Consider the following 8012-nt stretch of genomic DNA (forward strand, 5'->3'; position numbering starts at 1 on the left):
AAACTCTGGAGAATAAAGCCCACAGCACGAAAAACATGATTGTAGTGCCAATCTGAGATCCAGGGAAGCTTTGGTAGGTAAAGTCTCATGCTATATTAGCTTTCCAAAACACTAAAGCCACCTGTCCCCCAGGATTGGGGCAGTGTCCATCACAGTGGTGAGAACACTGGCCCCTTGTCCATTCTGATGGACAGAACTACGACAGGAGGCTTCCTTGAGGCGTTCAAGAGAACTCAACTATGTCACACGCACTGAAACATCTAATTACAGTAATGACCTCCACATTGAACCTTGGTTGCACTCCCAACAGTGTCTCCTGCAGTTGTTCTCAGCTCAAATCAAATTACTGTGGAAAAAATGTGTGAGATCTCCCTTCCCACAATGAAGTAAAAAGGGCAGTTTACCACCCGTTGAAAATCATCTCACCAGACTACTATTATTCTAGTACAAGAATGTGCAGAATGTGTCAAATGTGTGTGTCAAATGTGTGTCAAATTAGGTGGCCTCCCTCCTGAAACCGTTAAATCTTTGCATCTCTTCATAAGGAAGGCTCATAGACGCCAATGGTGGGAACTCCAACACAACTGAAGTCACGCCTCTTGCTACAAAAACCAGGAGGGCTCTGCGGCAACCCAAAGCCAGTGACTGAACCTAGCACCTGTCAGTGCACGTTGTTGCTTCCTTCCCCCAGGTAATTCTTTCGGGAAATGCTACTAGGTGGCATGTTTCCCCTCTTTCAGCATTCCTGAAAAATATGTAAGATATGAGATAAGCACTTGATCTTCAAACTTATATTAAGAAGCTTAGGTGAACAAATTCTGTTGTGCACATATGAAGCACGCAGAATTCTGGGGCAGCCTCAGGCTGGAAGACACCATTCCACTCCCCTCCTCCCTTGAGCTCCCTGTGTGGGCACCACTGACAACCAGGAGGCACACCTGCCCTTGGGGCCCTGCCACCCGATCTTAGCATAGGATGTTGGGAGAACCTAGACAATTTCCTGAGTCTCTCTGTCCTCGGTTTCCTCTTTCTCAGGAAGACTATGGGAGGTTAATACAGTAACACAGCATCCCCAACCTTTTCGGCACCAGGGACTGGTTTTGTGTAAGACAGTTTTTCCACAGACAGGGGGTGGGGGGTAGGGGGATGGTTTCGGGATGGTTCAAGCGCATTAGATTTATTGTGCTAGGTTTTCTATTATTGTTACATTGTAATATATAATGAAATAATTATACAACTCACCGTAATGTAGAATCAGTGGGAGCCCTGAGCTTGTTTTCCTGCAACTAGGCCTTCCCATCTGGGGGTGATGGGAGACAGAGACAGATCATCAAGCATTAGATTCTCGCAAGGAACGCAACCCAGATCCCACGCATGCGCAGTTTACAACAGGGCTTGCGCTCCTATGAGAATCTAATGCCGCTGCTGTTCTGATAGGAGGTGGAGCTCGGGCCGTAATGTGAGCGATGGAGAGTGGCTGTAAGTACAGATGAGGCGTCCATCACTCTCCTGCCACTCACCTCCTGTTGTGCAGCCCATTTCCTAACGGGCCACGGACTGGTACCAGTTCATGGCCCAGGGGTTGGGGACCCCTATAATAACGCATACAAAGCAGCAATATCAGACACGTACTAGAGCCCTCCCTTGCTTCCATGACTCTGTGGTATTGAGATGATGCCTGCTTGTGGTTTTATCCTAGCCCTGTACAGTGGACACTGGTGTTTCTGTTTGTCCAGCTCCAGTTCCCTCAGTCCTCTTCCAGGAACCTCTCCTCCCTGGCTCATGGTTTGGGTGCCCTCCTCTGGCCAGCAGGTGAGAATGTGACCCACGCTAAACCAGCTGGAATTGCCCTCCTAAGAATGTGGATCTTGGGGAGGAGCTTACTAAGACGGAAGGCTTTTAGAGCTCATTAAACCTGGAATCCAGGCCCTGGAGAGCCTGTGCATTTGTCCCTGTTTTGCCAAATCCCTACAGCTGCCTTGATTCTCACCCCTTCCTCAGGTTCTAGGAGCTAATCCTTATCCTTACAAGAAGTTCCCTGTTGGCCAGGCATGGTGGCTTATGCCTGAAATCCCAGCATTTTGGGAGGCCTAGGTGGGAGGATCACTCGAGCCCAGGAGTTTGAGGCTGCTATGAGCTATGATGGTGCCACTGTACTCCAGCCTGGGCAATAGAGCAAGACCCTGTCTCTAAAAAACAAACAAAGTTCTCTGCTCCTTGGAGCCAACCTGGATATCTGTGCTTTGCAATGTGTCTCGGTCCCCACTTCGCTGTACAGATGAGAAAACATTCCCAGGTCAGGGAAACTAATGTGGAAGTAGGAGAGAAGCCAGATCCCAGACTGGCCACCTATGCCCTCTGTTGCCCTCTCCGAACTCTCTTCTTGGCGTCTCGTGCATGGCCAGTGACCCTTCTCCTCCCTGCCAGTCCTCCACATTGCTCTCTTATGTTCCACATCATCCAAGCTTGCAAACCATCGTCTGTTTCAACTCTTGTCTTTTTTTTCCCTCAGGTATCAGGTTATTTTCATAAATCTTCATTTTAAAATAAACCTTGGTGTCTCATTCACCACAATATTTCTAAAATGCATTCCTCTGCCAGCGTGCTCATTCCAGAGCAGGGCCCTTCCCGCTTGAATGTTGGCAGCATCCTACCCACTTGGCTTCCTCTCCTGCCACCTTCCTCTCTCACAGAAAGCAAATGAGGTTTGGACTTGGGTGGGTTGAAAGCCCATCCATGCATGTCATGCATAACATTCCCTTCCTCGGCACGGATGCATTCCTAGACAAAAAGGCCTTTGAACATGTTTCTCTCAGGGCCCGTTTGGCACCATTTTGTGAGTTGAGCAGCACTGGCCGTGCTCCCCTGCTGAAGAGTAAGCAGTGGGAACTGAGGAAGGGCAAGCTCGGTCCCTGCCCTGCTCTGGGGGCTGCCTGTACAGCTGGATCCTGGGGGCTGACTCATCCCACAGAGCCCTGGGGTGGAGGGCATGCTCACAGACCATGGTGTCCAGTAGCTACCCCATCTCAACATGTTCCCCCTAGTTGAGCCTCATCAAAAATGGCCCTGTTTGGCAGCCAGGGAATCCTATCGACCCCTCAGGAAGTGGTTACATATTATGATTCAGTGTACCTCTTGCAGCGGGGAAATGCATTCTCTGGGCTGTCCTCAGGGGGCCCATAAGGAATTCACACCTGTGATTAGCTTAACTGGCCATTCGATTTCCCTAAAGCCGTATACAGATCCAATTGAGGGAGCAGCTCCCTGACCATGAACAACTTGGTTTTTTAGAGAGAAATTAGGGTGCAACAGATTCAGGTAATTTAGCATATCACAGTAAACACTGTGACTCTAGTCTGGCTAGATTATTGCCAACATCTACAGTGAAGAGTGTATCTGCTGGTTGGTATATATACAACTTACCACATGTTGTTAGATTTTTACTGAACATTCTTTCAAGTTTTTCAGGTGTGAAATATTGGATTTACTAGTCACTAAAAATTTCCTATGCTACTTAAAATGAGATTAGTAACTTGCTTTTGTGTAGTATTTAGCAGAATGTTATCCCATAGAATGCCCACATATGTGGAACATGCATTGGTGTTCTAGTTGGGAGAAGCTATTTTTACAAATGCAGGCTGAAAAACCTATTTTCAAATGAATGCTCCTAAACATAAAATTCACCTTAAACCTAAGCCCCCAACCAGCATTCAAGAAAGAAGAGAAAGTGGGCAACATTCAACCACTAATTTCATGGCCATGTTGCCTAAGGCGAGGTCTCTAAGTGATTTCTTAAACTCAAACCTCTGGCCCCAGACTCGACTTGGCTCTTCTTCTTTGTCTCCAGTGTATTCTTGTGCCCCTGAACGCTGAATCACAGGCAAAGGTTTCCAGTATTTTCATTCTCTTTCTGCTTTGAAGTCCATTAATCTTCATGTTGATTTTCCCTCCACCCTCTTGAAAAACATATCTGCGTTCCCCAGATGGAAAGCCAGGAGTTGGCACCTTGGGAAGCGATCACATGGAGTGGGAATGGTAGGAGAGGCAAGCTCCTGGCCAGCGTGGTGAGCCGCCACCACAAACCATGCCCTACAGCGCGGGAAGGGAAATGAGTCAGGTCCTCTGCATTCTGTGGTCACAAACCCAGAGCCTCTGTCACCTCTTTCCTCCCTGTGGGTGTGTGCCTGACCAAGCATGGGACCTCCTGGTGAGAAGCAGTACCAGACAGATGTTCCTTTGTCCTTAACATACCATACACACTGCTACTTTTGCATATCAAATGTTCATATTCTCAATCTAAACCCACTTTAAATCAACACATTCTTTTTCTAGTAAAGATAAATTGAACAGTACACACCTATAGACTATGTACTAAAATCTTTTAAAGTGCTTCAAAATAGATGAAATTTCTATACACATTTTTATATCTAAACAACAAATATGTACATAACTAAATATGAATCTGTACATTTATCTATTCATCCAAATATGCCATTCATATAAAACACACAGAGGTATAATGAACGGGAAAATAAAAAGACTGATGATGACCACTACTGCTGCTGCTACCACTACTAGATATATAAAGAGTAACTGAAATTACCAGTCTGCTGTTGTCTAAATGTTTGTGACCTTGCCTCAAAATGTATGTGTTGATACCAAATCACCAAGGTGATGGTATTAAAGGCGGGGTCTTTGGGAGACGATAAGATCATGAGGGCTCTCTCCTTATGAATGGGATTAGTGCCCTCAAAAAAGAGGCCCCAGAGAGCCGCCTTGCCCTCTTGCCTTTCTGCCATGTGAGCACAAACAAAAGGTGCTATCAATGAGGAACAGCCCCTTACCAGGCACCAAATCTGACAGCTTTGATCTTGGACTTCCCAGCCTCCAGAACTGTGGGAAATAAATTCCAGTTTATAAACTACTCTGTCTAAGGTATTTTGCCATAACAGCCCAAACTATGACTTAGTCCCAGTTGGCAAGGAGCTATGGTCCAGCTAGTTGAACACATACAAGCCCCTCAGTCATTGAAACCTCAGACTATTATCGGAGTCTTTCTCATCTTTACTTTGTTCACCAATTTGGTTCCCAAGTCTTTCTCCTTCTAGCTCCAAAAGTCTCACATTTATCACCCTATCTTTTCCTCTCTAACCCTGACAGCCTCAACTATACTTCAGGCCCTTCTGCTTCTGTCCCAGACTGCAGTAATAGCCTCCTTTCAGGCATAGGATATTGGCTTTAACAGTCTACCAACATAGGCAGGCCTAACAAATACAGAGCACTCCTACTGCCCCTATTCCCTCAACCTTAGCAGGCCATCCTAATCAATCCCAGATCTTTTCCCGTGAGCCCAGATGTGGCCACACAGCTTTTGTCAGCACAGCCCTCCAAGCATCACCAATTTATCAGAGTTCCTCTAGAGACAAAATCTATTTACCATCCCTGACCCAAGTCCTTTAAAACGAGGTTACTCAACCAGGAGGGAACATCAGGATCACAGATGTCTGAATCATCTAAGACCTAAGACCTAAACCAGAATTTTTGTGGGCATGAATTACGGGCATTTTAAAATGTATTATGCATGATTTTGGTGTGCACTCATCGAGGACTAAGTAAAACAAGCCCAAATCAGAAGCTGTTGCCCCTTCTAAGTCCTCTCTCTCCTCTCCTTTTACCACTTGTTGCCTTACAGCCCTCACTAGTTCCTATTCCACGTCTAAAAATCTTAAACTTTCTCGACCCAGCGCCTGCCGTCTTCCATTTGGACACTAGATACATTATTCTGGGTCTTTTCAGAAGAAGAGGCCAAGAGGGGGCTCTATGTGCAAGGCTTTTTACCAGGGCAAGCCCCTAGAGAAAAAAAGGCACCAGCAGAGGCTGGAGAGCTGTCAGACTACAGTACAGGTCTGACTCCATGAAAAGGAAGGAAGGAAAGAAGGTTGGTTGGAGGTGTCTTAGACTGCAGTGCAATACTAGGGGAAGTCCCAGAGCCAAAGTCGTCCATCAGAGAGGTCCCATGCCTAGCCTCCCTGCCATGCCAACTCACTGACTGAGGGCAGCCCACGGGAAGCACAGCCTGGGGACAAATGCACCAATTTCAGAATACAGCAGCTGGGGCCTCAGTCAGTGAATTATTCTCCCTGCAGTTGGAGATCTGAGAGGTGCATTCTCAGAGCTGCCACACCAGGAGCTAGAGCTGCCAGGAGCTAGAGCTGCCAGATTTAACAAAACTGACAGGAGCTAGAGCTGCCAGACTTAACAAAAGTGCAGGATGACAAGTAAGTTTTTATTTCAGATAAACAACAAATAATATTTAGTATGAGTGTGTCCATATATGGGTGTCTTATATTTTATCTGGTAACCCTGACTGTAGCTCCTTTTGTACTAGACTTTATCTGTGAAAAATCCTTTCTCTTTTGTACTAGATCTACTTTGGTCTGCTTTAGTACCCACATCGCTGAGTATCATCTTAACAGATCCCTCTCCCGGTCGGTCTCTCTGCTAACCAGACATCCATTCTCCCCACTACTCCAAATCATTCTTCTGGGAACATTGTGGTCATGCCACCCATCCACCACGGAAGAAGCTTCCAATAGCTCCATGGCTTTCAGATTGGACCTCAGTGTCTGGTATCAGGACGTGCATTTGCAACACTAATTGCCGCTGACTTTCCAGTCCCTGGCTCCAATCAGACCAAGACTCATGGCCATGAAGACATATCTCCTGCCTTTGCTTATGCTGGCCCCCCTCCCTGGAATGTCCTTCACAAAATTTAACCTATGTGTCAAGGCTAGTTCAAATGCTGCCTTCTCCTTGAAGGGATAAGCTAAGTATACCATTACTCTGCCCAGAACCCCTTACACCTAGTGATACAGGAAGCAGCTGAAATAATATGGGAAGATATAACTTGATATGCTCTGAATGTGGAGCTTTCCATACAGACATGATTTCAGCAAACAATATTTCCCAATTCCATGTGTGGCATTAATATCAACAGCTCTTATACAACCAACAGGGTAAGTCTTGCTTTTAGCCCCGGTGCAGATGTTTAATTAATCAGGGCTGCCGTCCTTGTTCGCCCTTGACTGGGTTTCCCTGATGATTACCCACTGAAAAACTCAGCCCTTTAATGCAAACAATGTCCTGATTAATGTTTTGTGCCGTGCACCAGGCTTGGCGAGTGGGCCCTTCATTAGGGAATCAGCCTGGACTGCAATACTCAGTCCTGAAAACTCAAACCTGACTTCATACACAAGCGCCTTTCCATTTCATTGTATGTTAAACATTTGCTTAACTCTCTTTCCTTCCTCGCAACTTTGATTTTGGGGAGAAAAGTTTGCATCAAGTGAATATAAAATATTAAATTATTCTGAGTCAGCATAGTTTTGAGACTGACTTGAGTGGTGGAGACGCCCTCCACCCAGCTGTATCAGTGCCTCTCTGCAGTCATAAGCTTGGGTGTTCCTTTCTTTTGTTGGTGGTCCAGGTATTCAGTCAGTCAGTCTCTTTCTCTCTCTTTTACTAGAAAAGGGGGTTGGAGGGAGGATCAGATGATGAAATGAAAACCTTTAAATAAAATATCATTCCCACAAAGGAAAAGAAATTTCCTCTGGGTCATTATCAGTGGAAGCCCAGAGAAAAGATAATAAGCACAAGATTCCTGATTAATTAAACATTTGTGCTCATTGTATGCAATTATTCTGGGGAAAATCAACTCCGGGACATCTGTTTACTCAACCTTGGGCTGAGAAACCACCAAACTACTTCTGCCCTGCATCACCAAGTGCAATATCAAGGCGTAGAACTGATAGCTCATAAGCCCGAGGCATAGGCCCACTAATTTTCTAGGTTGGAAACAGATGACCATGCTGCATGAGCAATAAATTATAAAGACTGAGTAAACTCACAGAGGGTTAACTGGGGAAATCTAAAGTGACAATATATTAATATAATACATATTTACCAATACACATAATTGTGTTATGCTACAGAGCAATTAAATATAGATGATA

The sequence above is a fragment of the Pan troglodytes genome, chromosome 11 (assembly GCF_028858775.2).
Source record: "Pan troglodytes isolate AG18354 chromosome 11, NHGRI_mPanTro3-v2.0_pri, whole genome shotgun sequence".
NCBI lineage: Eukaryota > Metazoa > Chordata > Mammalia > Primates > Hominidae > Pan > Pan troglodytes.